The sequence below is a fragment of the Eublepharis macularius genome, chromosome 1 (assembly GCF_028583425.1).
Source record: "Eublepharis macularius isolate TG4126 chromosome 1, MPM_Emac_v1.0, whole genome shotgun sequence".
NCBI lineage: Eukaryota > Metazoa > Chordata > Lepidosauria > Squamata > Eublepharidae > Eublepharis > Eublepharis macularius.
Genome location: NC_072790.1, coordinates 76,374,949 through 76,392,117, shown reverse-complemented (window position 1 = coordinate 76,392,117; position 17,169 = coordinate 76,374,949). Strand labels below are relative to the sequence as shown.

General features: G+C 41.2%; 1 protein-coding gene across 1 annotated transcript in view; it reads right to left on the bottom strand.

Moving 5' to 3' along the window:
• MEI4 (meiotic double-stranded break formation protein 4) overlaps positions 1–17,169 on the bottom strand; it is an 82,130-nt gene that overhangs the window by 7,449 nt on the left and 57,512 nt on the right. The gene's annotated exons all lie outside the window — the stretch shown is intronic.

Here is a 17,169-nt window from a genome sequence, read left to right as displayed (position 1 = left end):
ACTCTGGATTTAATTAGCTGATAACTTTCACAATATGTTACAGGTTTACTATGTTTTCAGAATACTGAATGAGAAATACAGCCAAGACTTACCGTTAACATTACTGGAAAACTGACAAAAATGAACAGAACTTATTGCTATGGCTCATAATATACCCACTACCCTAAAGTTCAATACCAGGTTAGCTCCGTACCACCACCTTAATTCTTTGGCTATCAGATTGTAGTGTTACTAGTATATATGCTGAAATTCTACTGATGTCAATGCTATTTAAGTAAACAGATATTTAAGCAAATTTGTAACTGTAAAGGTAAACTACAGTGGAACAATGTGCTGATCACATTAGGTAATGAAGCGAATCAGTGGGGCAGCCCCTACTCACACAGAGCTCTGTACATGTGTCTTTGATCTTCTATTATATGTATAATATAGCAAACAGTGCTCTTGCATTATATTCTGTTATGTCTGCTCATATTGTAGAATATATACATTCTGACTGAATCATTATCAGAACAAAATCAGTAATAAAAAGAAGACTCAGAAAACAAGGTTAATCTGAATTTTACACAGACACAGGGTTGTCTCTTCCTCTGATATAAGTATATTCAGTTGTCCACATGTACCTTCTCTGATTTCTTTATCAAGGTAATGGGCAGTGTTAACCCATTTGTTAAGGTACAGTGCTAAAACAGTTATGCTGGAAAGTCTTTTGGTCCAGCTCACATGTTTGCTCATCGCAAATATAGAGTCCAGGGCCGGTTCCCCCTTCTCCTTTGGTTCAGTCCCTTTCTCCTCTAAACACATCCCTTCCTTTTAGCCCCTCCCATTTGGCTCTACCTTTTCTTCTTTAACCATTCCTTTTTCCATTTCAATTTGTTTACTCTGGCAAAGCCATGACCTGATAGCCTAGGCAAGCCTGATCTTGTCAGGTCTCAGAAGCTAACAGGGCTGGCCTTGGTAAATAATTGGATGGGAGACAGCCAACGAAGAGAAGGATTGCAGAGCCAAGCAATGGCAAACCGCCTCTATTAATCTCTTGCCATGAAAACCCCACCAGAGGTTGTCACAAATCAGCTATGACTGGATGGCATTCTCTATTACCAGTCTGGTAAAATCACACAAACTTTTGCTTTCTTGATTCTGTCATTGTGTTTAACACAATGCTTACCTTTTACTGTTGTGTCTGGGACATGCATTTTTTTTAAATACCTTGATGTCCACTAATTTGCTGTTAACAAAGAGCGGGGGAATGTACATGATTAGAGTGGGAAAATTGTCCCTGGGGGCCTTGGTAAGAACTTAGCAGATGCTTCATTTTCTCAAAAAAATTCATTACCAAAACATAAAAAAAATGGAAGTCCATTTTATTGTGATGTGATGTTTGCAAGTTTTGGAAAAGAAAAACAATGATTTTACATCAGGAGTGGGCCTTGGCATCTGCCCCACCTCAGCCAATGCTGATGCCAGCGCTGAGGGAATTGATAGTTCAGTGAGTTGTTCGGATGTATCTGTTTGCATGATCATGATCCTCTTTTTACACAGCAAGTTTCTTGCTGCCTCCTTGCCACCCATCAGCAACTGTCTCTGATTATTAAAAGGGCACATGGCAAAAAAAAAATTAAAAATCAGTTCGAGGTTTTTTGAGTTGAGATTTACTTCTTAGTTTCTCTGCATTACTTCAGTGACTTCTTGTGAACAGTTCATCCCGTGATGAGTTTTACTCAGCAGATGCCACAAATGGTAAAGGTGCAAAAAGGATGGGAAATACAATCTAGCTAATGCCAGTTAATTAACAGATGGAGCAGAACAAATGATTCAGTGCTGCACAGAAGTCTGTAAATTTAATGACCTGAATGACCAGAAACTCAGTAAATGAAATGATTTCATTTTTGAATTAAGCAGCAGCAGCTGCAAACTTTAACAAACACGTGTGCAAGTGATAAAGCTGCTTAACATGGTACTGTGTTAGAGACAACGTCAGAGAACGTTGAGAAAATCTGATCAGGTGCGCTCACCTTACAAATAATTAAGGGAGTTTAAACAAAGTATGTTCACTTGGCAAGTATGTTCATGAGAAAGTATGATAAACAACTGGTCTCTTACTGTCTGTATATCTAATATAACCCACTCTGGATGACTGGAGGATTTGCAAAATAGCAGAAGAAATACACTTTTTTTTTCATTTTGTCTACTTTAAGCACACTTTTTAAAAGAAATGACTTATTTTCAGACTATAATACAAGCTATATAACAAAAAAATTGGCCATACCAGGTCCATACATTCAAATTCTAAAGACCTCTATAAAAGACATCTAAAATGAGAGTAGCTGAAATATCACTTTACAGAGGAACAGCTAAGCAGGACACAAAAATCAACTTAATTTTGTTGTGGTTACTGGACCAAGAATTTATACGCCAATATTTTTTGCATTTTATGGCATCAGATACTTAAAAGTGTCCAATCTGACAATCTGTCTTTCAAAACTGAAATATAAAATTGCTTGCTATATAACTTGTTCCTTAAATTAAAGGGAACTGTAGAAGATTTTCTTTAAATTAAGTTTACTTAAGAGACTGGGCTGTTCCATGAGACGGGGTACTGGAGGAAGGAGTATTAAAACGAACAATAAATTATTCTTGTTGTTTATTTATAATCTGTCTTTCTCACTGAGATCCAAGGTGGATTACATACTGCATGTGAATACAATATAATCAATAGTTAGGGCATTCACAGAGCAAAAATATAATATGATCATCAGGTACAACATTGAATGAAAACAGTGGGGGCAATTCCAATGCATTCAATGGTAACTACATTTATCCATGTGAGTCAAACTAATGCCAATAGGACATGGGCACAAACAGCATTACGAACAGAAAAAACCCATGAACACCCCAATCTGCTGTTTGCGAGCAAGCTGTTCAGGAGGCCCCATCCTAAACGAACAGGTGGTCGTTAAAAGCCTCGTTTGTTGCCTTTGGCAGCCGTTCAGCAAGCCAGACAGGCAATCAATCCCCTTGGCAACCGGAGAGGGAGGGACTGAACTCCGTCTGAACAACTTCTGGCTTTCACCCCTCAAGGTAGCTTCCACCAGACAGTCCCGTTTTTGCCACTGTGAACAGAAAATAACAACAAAGGGAATGACCCATGCATCATGCCTTTTCTGGGGTGCAATCTTTCTGAAACTCGGGGGGTCTTCGGAAGACAATGAGGACTATGTCCCCTGAAAATTTGGTGGGTATTGGATATTGAGAAGGTCAGTTTGTAATCCCTCAAAGTAGCTGCCTTCGAACAGGCAGTCCCCTTTTTTCCACTGTGAAGAGAAAATGACAGTAAAGGGGGGGCACATGGATCATGCCTTTCCTGGGGTGCAATCTCTCTGAAACTGGGGGAATCTTCAGAGGACACTGGGGACTAAAGGGGGAGAGCCATGGATCATGCCTTTCTCGAGGTGCAATCTCTCTGAAACTGGGGGGGGGGTCTTTAGTGGACAGTGGGGACTAAAGAGAGAGCCATGGATCATGCCTTTCCTGGGATGCAATCTCTCTGAAACTGGGGGGGGCCTTCAGAGGACAGTGAGGACTACAGGGGGAGAGCCATGGATCATGCCTTTCATGGGATGCAATTCCTCTGAAACTGGGGAGGGGTCTTCAGAGGACAGTGAGGACTAAAGGGGGAGAGCCATGGATCATGCCTTTCACGGGGTGCAATCTCTCTGAAACTCGGGGGGGGGGCTTCAGAGGACACTGAGGACTAAAGGGGGAGAGCCATGGATCATGCCTTTCATGGGATGCAATCCCTCTGAAACTGGGGAGGGGTCTTCAGAGGACAGTGAGGACTAAAGGGGGAGAGCCATGGATCATGCCTTTTCCGGGGTGCAATCTCTCTGAAACTGGCGGGGGAGGGTCTTCAGAGGACAGTGAGAACTAAATGGGGAGAGCCATGGATCATGCCTTTTCCAGGGTGCAATCTCTCTGAAACTGGGGGCGGGGTGTCTCCAGAGGACAGTGATGACGATATCCCCTGCAAATTTGGTGGGTATTGGACATTGGGAAGATTCTCCTGTGTGCGAGAGGGACGGGGAAAATCTCCCCACCTCTCTCGCACTGGGCAGGCAGTCTGGCTGTGCGACTGCTCTCCCGGCCCTTTAAACTATCAGCTGGCAGTCGGCAGGGGGAATTCCCCCCCTGCCGCCTGCCAGCTGATAGTTTAAAGGAATCTTTAAAAGGCCAGGTAAGTGGGTTTGAGAGGAGGGGGCTAAATGGGGTGGGTTGGGGGCGGTTGTGGCCCCCACAAACAACGAACATGTCCGGGAACAGTTCATGTTTGTTGTTCATTGTTCATGGATGGCACCGAACATCGAACAGGGTGTTCAGGGTTTTTTTCCTATTTGTGCCCATGTCTACTTATGTCCAAGTAATTATGTCTAGGATTACAACCACATTTCTTTACCAAAACAGAATGGAGAATTGTCAGAAAGTATGCAGAGAACACTAGTATGTTTTGGAAAACTCCACTATTTTTGACACCTATTATTAGACGATTTTGAACTGTGACATCATGAAAGACAACAATTAAGATCAACTTACTCCTTGCACCTTTCTAATTAAGACACTATTAGAACTTTTCCATTTCATCTGCTGAATATAGGAAAACACATGTTAAAGACAGATTCCTTTACACTTGATAACAACTAGATGATAGATTGTGACTGGTTGTCTTACTTATACACAATTGTATCACTACTTGAAGTAAACCAGCTACAAGAATTCAGAATTACCTGAACTTACAGAACCCCCATCTATTTGGTAGTATAAAAGCTACTGAAACTGCTGTTTCTTCCAGTAATAAGCTGGAGCCAAGTTATACTTGCTTTTTGTCCCGCTATTCTGTAAAATGTGTTTAAAAGATTTGCATCTGGGAGAACTGAAAGTAGACAGAGCCAGGCGATGAGGGTTCAGAGATGGCAGAGAACAATAAGCAGTTTGCAGTTCACTACCGTCTAGGATCTCTTGACTGAATCTACGCAAAAGCACTCAAGAGCAATTTCCTCAATAGATGCCATGTTCAACTGTCATGTAACTGCAACGTTGATCTGGATTGGATGATCCTTTCTCCTACCTTCTTCCTACATCCAATAGGGACACAGACAGTGTGTTCCTGCCCTAGTCACTGGTAGCCAGTCTTGGCTCAGAAATCTTTATATCTCCAAAGATGGGAGCAAATCTTGAATTACGTATATATCTAAAATCCAGCATGTAACTCAAATCATAAGGTTTTTTTGGAAGTGTCATTGACTTTACAGTTTGAATTCAAATAGCCACATTTTCCATTCATCCCTTTATTACTACTCCATCCATCCTTTGCAAATATCTGTTACTGACAGCTGAAGTTGTATCATCACATAGTCATTTTAGTGATGGAATGTTATGCCATTGCTGCAACACAAAGTCCAGTAGTAAAAGGGCAATAGCGTGGCCAAGTGGCATCTTCTTCTCAGCACATTGACTGGGGTGGATGGAAAGGACTGGACATCAATGTGATAGTTCATGGAGAATAACAGCATTGGTAAAAATAATTTCAATTGCTCAGGAAAATGGCTTATGAGGATAGTAACCTGGCCACCTGGATCTTATGGTATGTTATGGTAACATCAAGACTTGACTATTTTAATGTAGTATACATAGGTCTCTCATCTAAACTAACTAGGAGACTCCAATTGGTGCAAAACACTATGGCTTGACTGTTATCAGGAGCAAGCTGGAGCATGAACATCACTCCCATCTTTCAATCACTCCATAGGTTACCCATTAGTTACCGTGCTCAGTTCAAGTTCAATTGTTTAAGATATCCAGACGCCACCTAACCCCTAAATCTGAACCTTTACAGTCCCAAGAACAGACAATTAGCTGTGAGGCCTTTGCTAAGGTTTTCGCTGATAAAACAGCACTAATATGCTCTGATCTAGATGCTAGCTGAAATGCAAATGAGACAGATGAAATGTTTAATACACCATCTAGGTTACATTTGGACTGCTTTGAACCAATAACAATGACAGATCTTAACAGGATCTTGATGTCTATGAAAGCCACTGCTTGTGCGCTCAATCCTTGCCCATCCTGGCTGTTAACACCAAGTAAGGACCACATAAGTGAACCACTGAGGTCTATTGTAAATCAATCGCTAACTTAGGACAGTTTTCCCCAGCAGCTCAAACAGGTGGTTATTCGTCTGCTACTTAAAAAACCATCCCTATACAAAAATGATATGGCCAATTATCGCCAATCTCTAATCTGCCCTTTCTGGGCAAAGCGATTGACAGAGCAATAGCTGACCAACTCCAGATCGTCTTGGATTACTCTAGTGCTCTGGACCCTTTCCAGTCAGGATTCAGACCAGGGCATGGGACAGAGACAGCCCTAGTAGCATTAGTGGATGATCTCTATCTGAATATAGACAAAGCTCATGCCTTCTTATTGCTTCTATTGGATCTATCTGCAGCCTTTGATACAGTAGGCTATGCCATCCTGTTCAGGTGTTTAGAAACTGAAGTGGTCATCAAAGAATGTGCCCTGGACTGGTTTAAATCGTTTCTCTTGGAGCAGACTCAAAGGGTTGCCGTTGGAGATCAGCTATCTCCAGAATGGGAACTATCTTGTGGGGTTCTGCAGGGCGCAATCTTATCTCCCATGTTATTCAACCTCTACATAAAACCTTTAGGAGAACTCATTCACAGCTATAGAGTTAGATGTCATCAATATGCAGATGACACCCAACTCTATATCTCGCTATCCAGGTCCCCACAGAATGCAGTAGAAATCTTAGATGGCTGCCTGACAGCTATAGTAAAATGGTTGAAAAACAACAAATTGAAATTGAACCCAGACAAGACTGAAGTGATGCTTCTTGGGAAGCCAGAGATCTCAAAGGACACTGTACTCCCCACTTTCGATGGAGTTCGTCTTGCCCTTGCAGACTCAGTTAAGGGCTTAGGGGTTATATACTGGATCCAAGTTAAGGCAGCAGCAAAAAAATGCTTACTACAACTTCACTCTAGCCTGGAAGATGGCTTCTTATCTTGACATGGCTGACCTGGCCACTTGGATCCCTGCTATGGTAACATCAAGGCTTGACTATTATAATGCTCTATACATAGGTCTCTCATCTAACTTAACTAGGAAAATCAAAATGAGTCCAGTAGCACCTTTAAGACTAACCAATTTTATTATAGCATAAGCTTTCGAGAATCAAGTTCTCTTCATCAGATGCCTGATCAAAACTGGGCAGATACAGAAGAGGAGGGGGAAAGAGAGAGAAGGAAGGGGGCATAAATCACAAGAAGACAGAATGCAATTAGCAAAGAGGCAATCAAAACATTCCTTTGCTTGGAAATGTAAACATCTCCTTTTGGTGTGCAGTCAGTTTGTAGCAGTGAAGGTATCCAATTCCTATGTAGTATAAGCCTTCGGTAACCACAGCTCTCCCTGCCAGTTGCATCTGACAAAGAGAACTGTGGTCCCCGAAAGCCCACACCAGGCGTCACTGGGCTCCCCCAGATCACACCTCTGTAAAGAGAATCTGTTACCTGTGGTAATGTGATAACCATTCATAGTCTCTATTCAGTCCCCGCTTGACAGAGTCAAATTTGCATATGAATTCCAATTCAGCAGCCTCCCGTTGGATTTTGTTTTTGAAAGGTTTCTGTTGAACCACAGCGACCTTTAAGTCTTTGGTGGAATGTCCTGGTAGATTGAAGTGTTCTCCCACTGGTTTTTGGACGTTTCCATTTCTAATGTCAGATTTGTGTCCATTTATTCTTTTGCGTAGAGGTTGGCTGGTTTGTCCAATGTACAGAGCAGAAGGACATTGTTGGCACATGAGGGCATATATCAGATTGGAGGATGAGCAGCTGTAAGAGCCAGAGACAGTGTAGTTGATGCCATTGGGTCCTGTAATTGTATTCCCTGGGTAGATATAGGGGCAGAGCTGGCATCTGGGTCTGTTGCAGGGCCTGGTGACTCTGCTGGCCGATTCATGATTGTAAGTGAGAAGTCGTTTAAGATTGGGGGGCTGTCTGTAGGCAAGGAAAGGTCTTCCACCCAGGGCTTCTGAGAGAGAGGTATCATTTTCCAGGATGGGTTGTAGCTCACTGATGATACGTTGGATGGGTTTGAGCTGGGAGCTATAGGTGACAACCAGTGGTGTTCTGTTGTTAGTTCCTTTAGGTTTGTCCTGGAGTAGACTGTTTCTGGGTACTAGTCTGGCCCTGTTAATTTGTTTCTTCACTTCATTTGGTGGGTACTGTAGTCCCAAAAATGCTTGTTGTAAATCTCTTAAGTGTGAGTCTCGGTCGAGAGCATTGGAGCAGATACGGTTGTAACGTAAGGCTTGGCTGTAGACAATAGACCGAGTGGTATGTTTAGGGTGGAAGCTGGAGGCATGTAGATATGAGTATCGGTCTGTTGGTTTCCGGTATAAGGTGGTATTTATTCGTCCATTATGTAGTTGTACAGTGGTGTCCAGGAAGTGTACCTGTTGTGTAGAGCGGTCCAGGCTTAGGTTGATAGTAGGGTGAAAGTTATTGAAGTCCTGATGAAATCTCTTAAGGGCTTCCTTCCCATGGGTCCAAATGATGAAGATGTCATCCAGGAATCTTAAGTATAGTAGTGGTTCCAGTGGATGGGAGCTGAGGAAGCGTTGCTCTAAGTCCGCCATGAATATGTTAGCATATTGTGGTGCCATGCGTGTGCCCATGGCTGTGCCATTAACCTGTAGATATAAGTTGTCACCAAATTCGAAGTAATTGTGAGTGAGTACGAAGTGACAAAGTTCAGTGGCGAGGTTTGCTGTGGTTTTGTCCGGGATAATATTCCGTATGGCTTGCAATCCATCTGCATGTGGGATATTGGTGTACAAGGCCTCCACATCCATGGTTGCTAGGATGGTGTCATCTGGTAGGTTGTCAATGGACTGTATTTTCCTGAGGAAGTCAGTGGTGTCCCGTAAATAGCTGGGTGTGCTGGTGGCATAGGGCCTGAGGATAGAGTCCATGTATCCCGAGACTCCTACTGTGATGGTGCATTTTCCTGCAACAATTGGGCGTCCTGGGTTACCCGCTTTGTGGATTTTGGGTAGTAGGTAGAATCTTCCTGGTCGTGGTTCCTGGGGTGTGTCCGTATGGATGCATTCTTGTATGTCCATGGGGAGTGTTTTTAATATTTTATTGAGTTCCCTTTTGTATTGTTCAGTGGGGTCAGAAGGTAGTATTTTATAGAATGTTGTGTTGGAGAGTTGTCTTTCTGCTTCTTGTATATAATTTTGTTTATCCATGATGACAACTGCTCCGCCTTTGTCAGCTTCCTTGATTACGATGCCAGAATTATTTTGGAGGCTGTTTATGGCCTCTCTTTCTCCACGGCTGAGGTTCTGCTTTAGGTGTTGTTGTTTGTCAATTATCTCAGCCTGAGCACGTCTACGGAAGCATTCAATGTAAAAGTCCAATGAGGAGTTACTGCCCTCAGGGGGTGTCCATGTGGAATTCTTTTTCCTGGAGTTTTGTAACGATGGTTTTGTATTGCTGGGTTGGGGGGGTGGGGGCTGCTGTGATGGTGTCTGTTCAGTGCTTTGTTCGTCGTTTTGTCCAGCAGAGTAGTTGAAGAATTCTTTCAGTCTTAGGCGTCTAAAATAGGCCTCCAGGTCTCCACAAAGTTGTATGGTTTGTGTGGGTCTGGCTGGGCAAAAGGATAGTCCACGTGAGAGGACTGATTCTTCTGCTGGGCTCAGCTTGTAACTGGAAAGATTGATGATGTTGCTTGGATCCCAAGTGTTTTTGCTCTCTGCTTCAATACAGCAGCTATTGCTGCTGTAGTTAGATATGCTACGGGGCATATAGGAGGAGAGAGGAAAGTAAAGATAGAGAAGGAGATTTTTTGATATTGGTTAAATCTCAGCCTGAGAAGAATTCCCAGGTTGTAATGCTTGCCTCAGATTAGAAGTGTTACACAATACTTAACCTATAGCTCCCAGCTCAAACCCATCCAACGTATCATCAGTGAGCTACAACCCATCCTGGAAAATGATACCTCTCTCTCAGAAGCCCTGGGTGGAAGACCTTTCCTTGCCTACAGACAGCCCCCCAACCTTAAACGACTTCTCACTCACAACCATGAATCAGCCAGCAGAGTCACCAGCACAGGTACCAGGCCCTGCAACAGACCCAGATGCCAGCTCTGCCCCTATATCTACCCAGGGAATACAATTACAGGACCCAATGGCATCAACTACACTGTCTCTGGCTCTTACAGCTGCTCATCCTCCAATCTGATATATGCCCTCATGTGCCAACAATGTCCTTCTGCTCTGTACATTGGACAAACCAGCCAACCTCTACGCAAAAGAATAAATGGACACAAATCTGACATTAGAAATGGAAACGTCCAAAAACCAGTGGGAGAACACTTCAATCTACCAGGACATTCCACCAAAGACTTAAAGGTCGCTGTGGTTCAACAGAAACCTTTCAAAAACAAAATCCAACGGGAGGCTGCTGAATTGGAATTCATATGCAAATTTGACTCTGTCAAGCGGGGACTGAATAGAGACTATGAATGGTTATCACATTACCACAGGTAACAGATTCTCTTTACAGAGGTGTGATCTGGGGGAGCCCAGTGACGCCTGGTGTGGGCTTTCGGGGACCACAGTTCTCTTTGTCAGATGCAACTGGCAGGGAGAGCTGTGGTTACCGAAGGCTTATACTACATAGGAATTGGATACCTTCACTGCTACAAACTGACTGCACACCAAAAGGAGATGTTTACATTTCCAAGCAAAGGAATGTTTTGATTGCCTCTATGCTAATTGCATTCTGTCTTCTTGTGATTTATGCCCCCTTCCTTCTCTCTCTTTCCCCCTCCTCTTCTGTATCTGCCCAGTTTTGATCAGGCATCTGATGAAGAGAACTTGATTCTCGAAAGCTTATGCTATAATAAAATTGGTTAGTCTTAAAGGTGCTACTGGACTCTTTTTGATTTTGCTACTACAGACTAACATGGCTAACTCCTCTGAACTTAACTAGGAGGCTCCAATTAGTGCAAAACACTGCAGCTCGACTGTTATCTGGAGCGAGCAGAAGCATGAACATTACTCCCATCTTATAGTCACTCCACTGGCTACCCATCAGTTACCATGCACAGTTCAAGGTATTGGTTATTACATACAAAGTTCTTCACAGTTTTGGTCCGGTATACCTATGGGACCACCTCCCTCCCTATGTTCCTCCACGGCACCTTCGCTCATCTGAACAGGGTCTCCTCCAGGTGCCAGGCTGCACACGGGTGAAATCGACAGCAGCCCATACACGGGCTGTCTCTGTAGTGGCCCCTATCCTGTGGAATGACCTGTCTGAGGAGGTCAGGAAAGCCCCCACTCTTCTGGCTTTCCACAAAAGATGTAAAACCAAACTATTAAAAAAGGCTTTTTACTCAGATGGGAGGGCTGTATTGTAGGGATGGGGTCTCAGATGCTTCTCTAATGAGTTAAGGACCATAGACTTTATCACTATATTGTCTTACATATTATCTATTGCTTTAAATATGTACTCCTATGTACTACCTGTGCTATATTGTCTAATGCTAGTCCTAGAATTGATTATGTTCTGTTTCAGTATTTTTTCTACTCTGTATTGGATTCTTGCTAACACTATGTCTTTTAAACTTGTATCTATTTACCCTATGGCACTGATTATGAAAATGTCCTTGATGCTGTATTGCTGTATTGAAATGTACTTGATACTGATACTGATACTGATACTGATACTGATACTTGATACTGATCTCATACTGTGTAATCTGCCTTGAGTCTCAGTGAGAAAGGTGGACAATAAATAAATAAATAAATAAATAAATAAATAAATAAATAAATAAATAAATAAATAAATGAAGGTATTGGTTATCACTTACAAAGTTCTTCCAAGCCTTGGTCCACCATACCTACGGGACAGCTTCCCTCCCTATGCTTCTCCATGAGAGTTTTGCTCTTCCGAACAGGGTCTCCAGCAGGTGCCACCCTGCACATCACTGAAATCGACAGCAGCCCATACATGGGCTTTCTCTGTAGTGGCCCCCACCCTGTGGAATGGCCTGCCTGAGGAGGTCAGAAGAACCCCCACTCTTTTGGCTTTCCACAAACGATGTAAAACCGAATTATTCAAAAAGGCTTTTTACTCAGATAGGAGGGCTGTATTGTAGGGAAGGGAATCTTAAATGATCCGCTAAATGAGTTAGGAACCATAGACCTCACCACTATGTTGTATTGGATTCCTACTAATGCTATGTCTTTGCGATCTTATATCTATTTATCCTATGGCTTTGTTTATGCAAATGTTCCTGATATTTACTGTACTAATCTCACACTGTGTAATCCACCTTGAGTCTCAGTAAGAAAGGCAGACTATAAATGACATAAATAAAATAAATAAAAAGGAAATGCAGAAACAGATTTTCTTTCCCCCAAAAATTGCATTATCTTCTCTGCTTTGACAATTTAGAAATTATAAAAATTTCTGGGATAATTAGACTACAATCTTAATCCATTTACAAAAATAAATTTCCCCTAAAGTCAATAAGATATCATTTGAAAAAGGTGCATTTAGAATCTGGGGTTAGAAAATGACGAGAAGATGAAAAGAAAAGAGTAGACCATTAGATGTATACATTCATCATGAAAAGGTGCTAGTGAGATCACTCGTTCAATAAGAATGAAGCTAAACATTACAAGGAAAACCTTCATTATTATTTTCACAAATATTTACAGTTCCCTGGAAAGTGACATCACATATTTATTTACTTGCTTACCATATGTATAGTTTGCTTTTCTCACTTTCTCTCTGTGACAGTGAATGGTTGTCACCATTTTTGTAGTATGTTGTGACTGCATGACTATGCGCTGCCACTGATATTATTTGGGGGCATTGCCCTGATGTGACAGGGAAAGAAGAAGGGAGATCTCTGATGAAAAGCCTCCCTGGACTGAATGCGATCCTATTACCCCTACACTCCAGACTTTCCTTTCCTTCTGGTTAAACACCAGCTGCCACGATATCAATAAAAAGGGAGGACACACGCTCTTATTAACTGGATGGTAGCATGTAGCTTTGTTTTGACTGAAGGACTTTGATTTGTGTCCCTAACAATGTGATACTTGATTAAGAGGTGATTAGAAACCCCTTTCCCACAGGTATAGTGACTGGACAGATGGCATACAGCTGGAACAGAACAACCACCAAATATTTATAGCCAGGAAATGTTGAAGAAATAGTTAAAAGTTTCATGTGGAATAAATATTAAAAACAAATGTACAACTGACTCACTCTCCACTTCCCGAAGTTTATGCTTTTTCCCCACTGGGAGGCTTAGGTTCAACCAGTTAACATCACAGATGCTGAGTGGGAAATTATTGCCTGTCCCCCTAGATGGGGCTTCTCAGCATTTAAGGTTCATTTGCAACTTCTTTACCACAGCCAACAGGATGACATACTTCTAATCAAGTACTAGGTTGTTCTTATAAACTTTTAGAAAAACTGGCCTCAGAACTTATACCAGAAAAGTTGTATTTTGGACAGTCCCTTCACAGGGTGTTTAACTCCTTAAAACAAGGTTCCTACCCTACCCTGACGCCAAAAATCCTAACTAAAAAGGCCAGAATAAAAAGCCTAACTCAATTTCTATTAAGGTTGGCAGGTCTCCAAAGCAAAGTATAATATAAACAATGTAGAAAGTGGAATTACAATGGTAGGTGACCATGCAGAAGCAGAACAATACATAAAATAATCACTGCAATAGAGTACAATCTCATTGTACTATCAAGGCACCCACCTGAACTGTTCATGTCTGCTACAGTTCTAACCCTGTCATAAAGATGCACTTCTGAACATTACTGTTATGCACATCTTGCAAAATAATAGAATTGTGGGAGCCTTCCTTACCTTCTCAGGTTGGTTATTCCATAATGTGGGAGCCACAAGAGACAATGGGCAGCTGCCAATCTTACCCATTTAACACATTTATCCACAAAAATAGATTGTAATTTTTTGCAATAATAGGATTTTCCAAATAGCTAGTTCGCATCCAAGTACAAGCATACACTGTTTCCAATTCAAAGTGCTGAACAGTTGGTTATCATTTTAATTGCTGTTCCCATCTAGATGCTCAGAATTGCTCCTATATAATCCTTTTGTACAGATATGATTTTTGCCTTGGGAATCAAAAAACCATGGACAATTGCTGCCTCTCTGACACGGGGATGTTAGTGAGTATATTATCCATTTAACACTGGGGCGGGTGGGGGTGCATAAAGCCAATGTAATCAAAACTACAAGTTTTTCTACAGGATCCTGCCTGAGTCTTCCATTGCTGGCCTGGAGGGGAAACAAAGGGTAAAACACAAAGAACAAAATTTCACCTTAAATCTCTCTTCTGTCTTTTGGATGAGAGTTTGACAAAGTGTGCAAAATTGGATTTTTTCCCTGTTAATTGAACATCTATATCCTGGACACAGACCAGCACAGCTATTCCTCACAGTCTGATGCCTATTTCAAACAAGGAACTTTTTAAAAAAAGAAATAACCAGAGACCCAAAGGGCGAGGTGGAAAAATTTAACTTGATGTCAATTAAATCAAGCTGTGCTGCTTTCTCATTTAGTTTATGCAGACATTCTGCAGAGCAAAACTCTCTGGAGAATAAACCTTGTGAGCGTGGAGAATCAAATTCTGAACAGAGTATTAAGATTCTAAGTTGAAATGACGGCAGTCCAAATCTGAGATACATGGAAAATAAAAAAATAGATTGCAATTCCTCAGAGGTATAGCAGCCTATGCAGCTATACCCAACAGTGTAGTTCAATTTGAGAACCATTTTGTCAAGTGAAATATGCAAGCAATTACTTCTTTTACTTCAAAAGGACATTGATGGAAACTCAAAAGATTTTTTCCCCTAATGTAATTTCAAACCTGAATTGATCTGGCTTGCGATTGGAAATAAAACCTCTTCCCTCCACTGCTTCTCCACTAATTGCTTCATAGCTGATATTGTAACTTTCAAAGACAAATATTTGCATATTTTTCATATTGAACAACGTCAAAAGTAAAAACACAGGGTGCACTGAGGTGCCAAATGCATTAAATCCTTGTAGTTGGAAATATTTTACTTAGCTCCATAGCTCTAACTGCAGAACACAGCAGTTTGGGGATTAAAGTAAATTTCTGTTTGCCTTCCTTTAAAAATAAACAGTTAAAACTGTTTACTGGCTACTATGGGAAAATTAGGTTTATAATAAAAAGTGCCTTGCAATATTGCACAGAAACAGCAGCATTCTTCCAGTGCAATTAATTTTAATACCTGAAGTTTTACATTAATAAATAATCTGAAGAAAATTCTGCTCTGATTGGACTTCACTTGGCAGAAGTCATAAAGAAGTAGCTCAACAATTTCGTCGTTTTAAGTCATTGTCAGCTTGTAAACAATGCTCTCTGTAAACATAAAAGTGGAACATAAAACAACCATTGGGGGACTTTACCCCAGCAAATGTAATAAATTGGGTTTATAAACATATCATGGGTTTTTCTGCAATAGAAAAATGATCTAGGGATAGTTTTACGTGGGTACCTCAGGGGTCTCCATTCCTACTTGTATCTGAAGAAGGGAGCTCTGATTCTTGACAGTTTACGCTCTGTAAAGATTGTTTTTACAGAATCCATGTTGCGGTCCATGGCTATCTTACAGAATGTGAAAAGAAAGTAAAGAATGTCTTAACAGTTTAATAAGGATGTCTTACAGTGCAATCCTAGGCAGAGTTACATCAGTCTAAACCCATTGATTTCAATGGATGTAGAGTGGAATAAGTCTGCTTAAGATTGCACTGTTAGAGATACTGGGAGTTAGTTAATTCTAGCAAAATGAAGGGCAGCATTTTTTTCATACAAAAATTAGTTTTGTGCCATAATTAATATGAAAATTGCCGAGTACCTATTGATGAAATATGGAAACTGTCAGAATCTCTTTTCGAATTATACACTGACATTATTATTATTCACTGTTTATTTCTTATGACTTACCATTTTAAGTCAAATATTAGACCATTTACAGTGAAACCCAGTTTAACCTAACTTGATTTAACATTATTCTTCTATTTGTTGGGCATAATAAAGACCTATTTTAACCTGAAGACTGGAATGACAGAACACACATATTGAAGGAAAGAGACATCGATCATATTATAAACATCAATGCAGCCCATCCTACGACATTTCTTGCTGAATGACTGCTTAAAATGTGTACAAAAACTCACAAAAAGTCACTCACAATAAATCAACCTCTAACAACAACAACGACATTCAATTTATATAGTGCCCTTCAGGATGACTTAACGCCCACTCAGAGCGGTTTACAAAGTATGTTATTATTATCCCCACAACAAAACACCCCGTGAAGTGGGTGGGGCTGAAAGACCTCCGAGAAGCTGTGACTGACCCAAGGTCACCTAGCTGGCTTCAAGTGGAAGAGTGGGGAATCAAACCCGGTTCACCAGATTAGAGTCCCGTGCTCTTAACCATTACACCAAACTGGCTAATAAAATAGGGACTGACTTTATTTTATCCTTGTTAAAAGTATGAAAATGCCAGGAAGTGATAAGGAATGGTGCAATTCATTATCAAAGTAGAAAACACATTTCAATATGTGATACTTCTATTGTCATGTAAGCAAGGTCTGGCTTAAACATGCAACTCAGTTATGAAAGGCTAACTGCGAGAAGTGTAACAGCATTAGCTGTTCATTTAACGTGAATTTTTTGGCATGAATTTATACTTGCATAATTGTGCCTAACAGTATATTACAAAAGTTTGATATATCTAGCAAAGCTACATGCATGCAAATGTACACCAGGTTTTCCTCTTCCAAGCTCCAGGTCAATTCTTTAATACCAGGTACAACAGAATATTTAGGGCCAAATAAGATGACCTGCTGCCATTCTGTAACACTGAATTCTCACCAGGGATCCTTTATCAGCACTGAGAAGACCTAATTTGTGTTGGAATCACTGCAGCACAGGGAGAGGAGGGCTCCTGCCCCCTGTACTATTTTTCCAACCTGAAATGGTTCTGGAGAACATG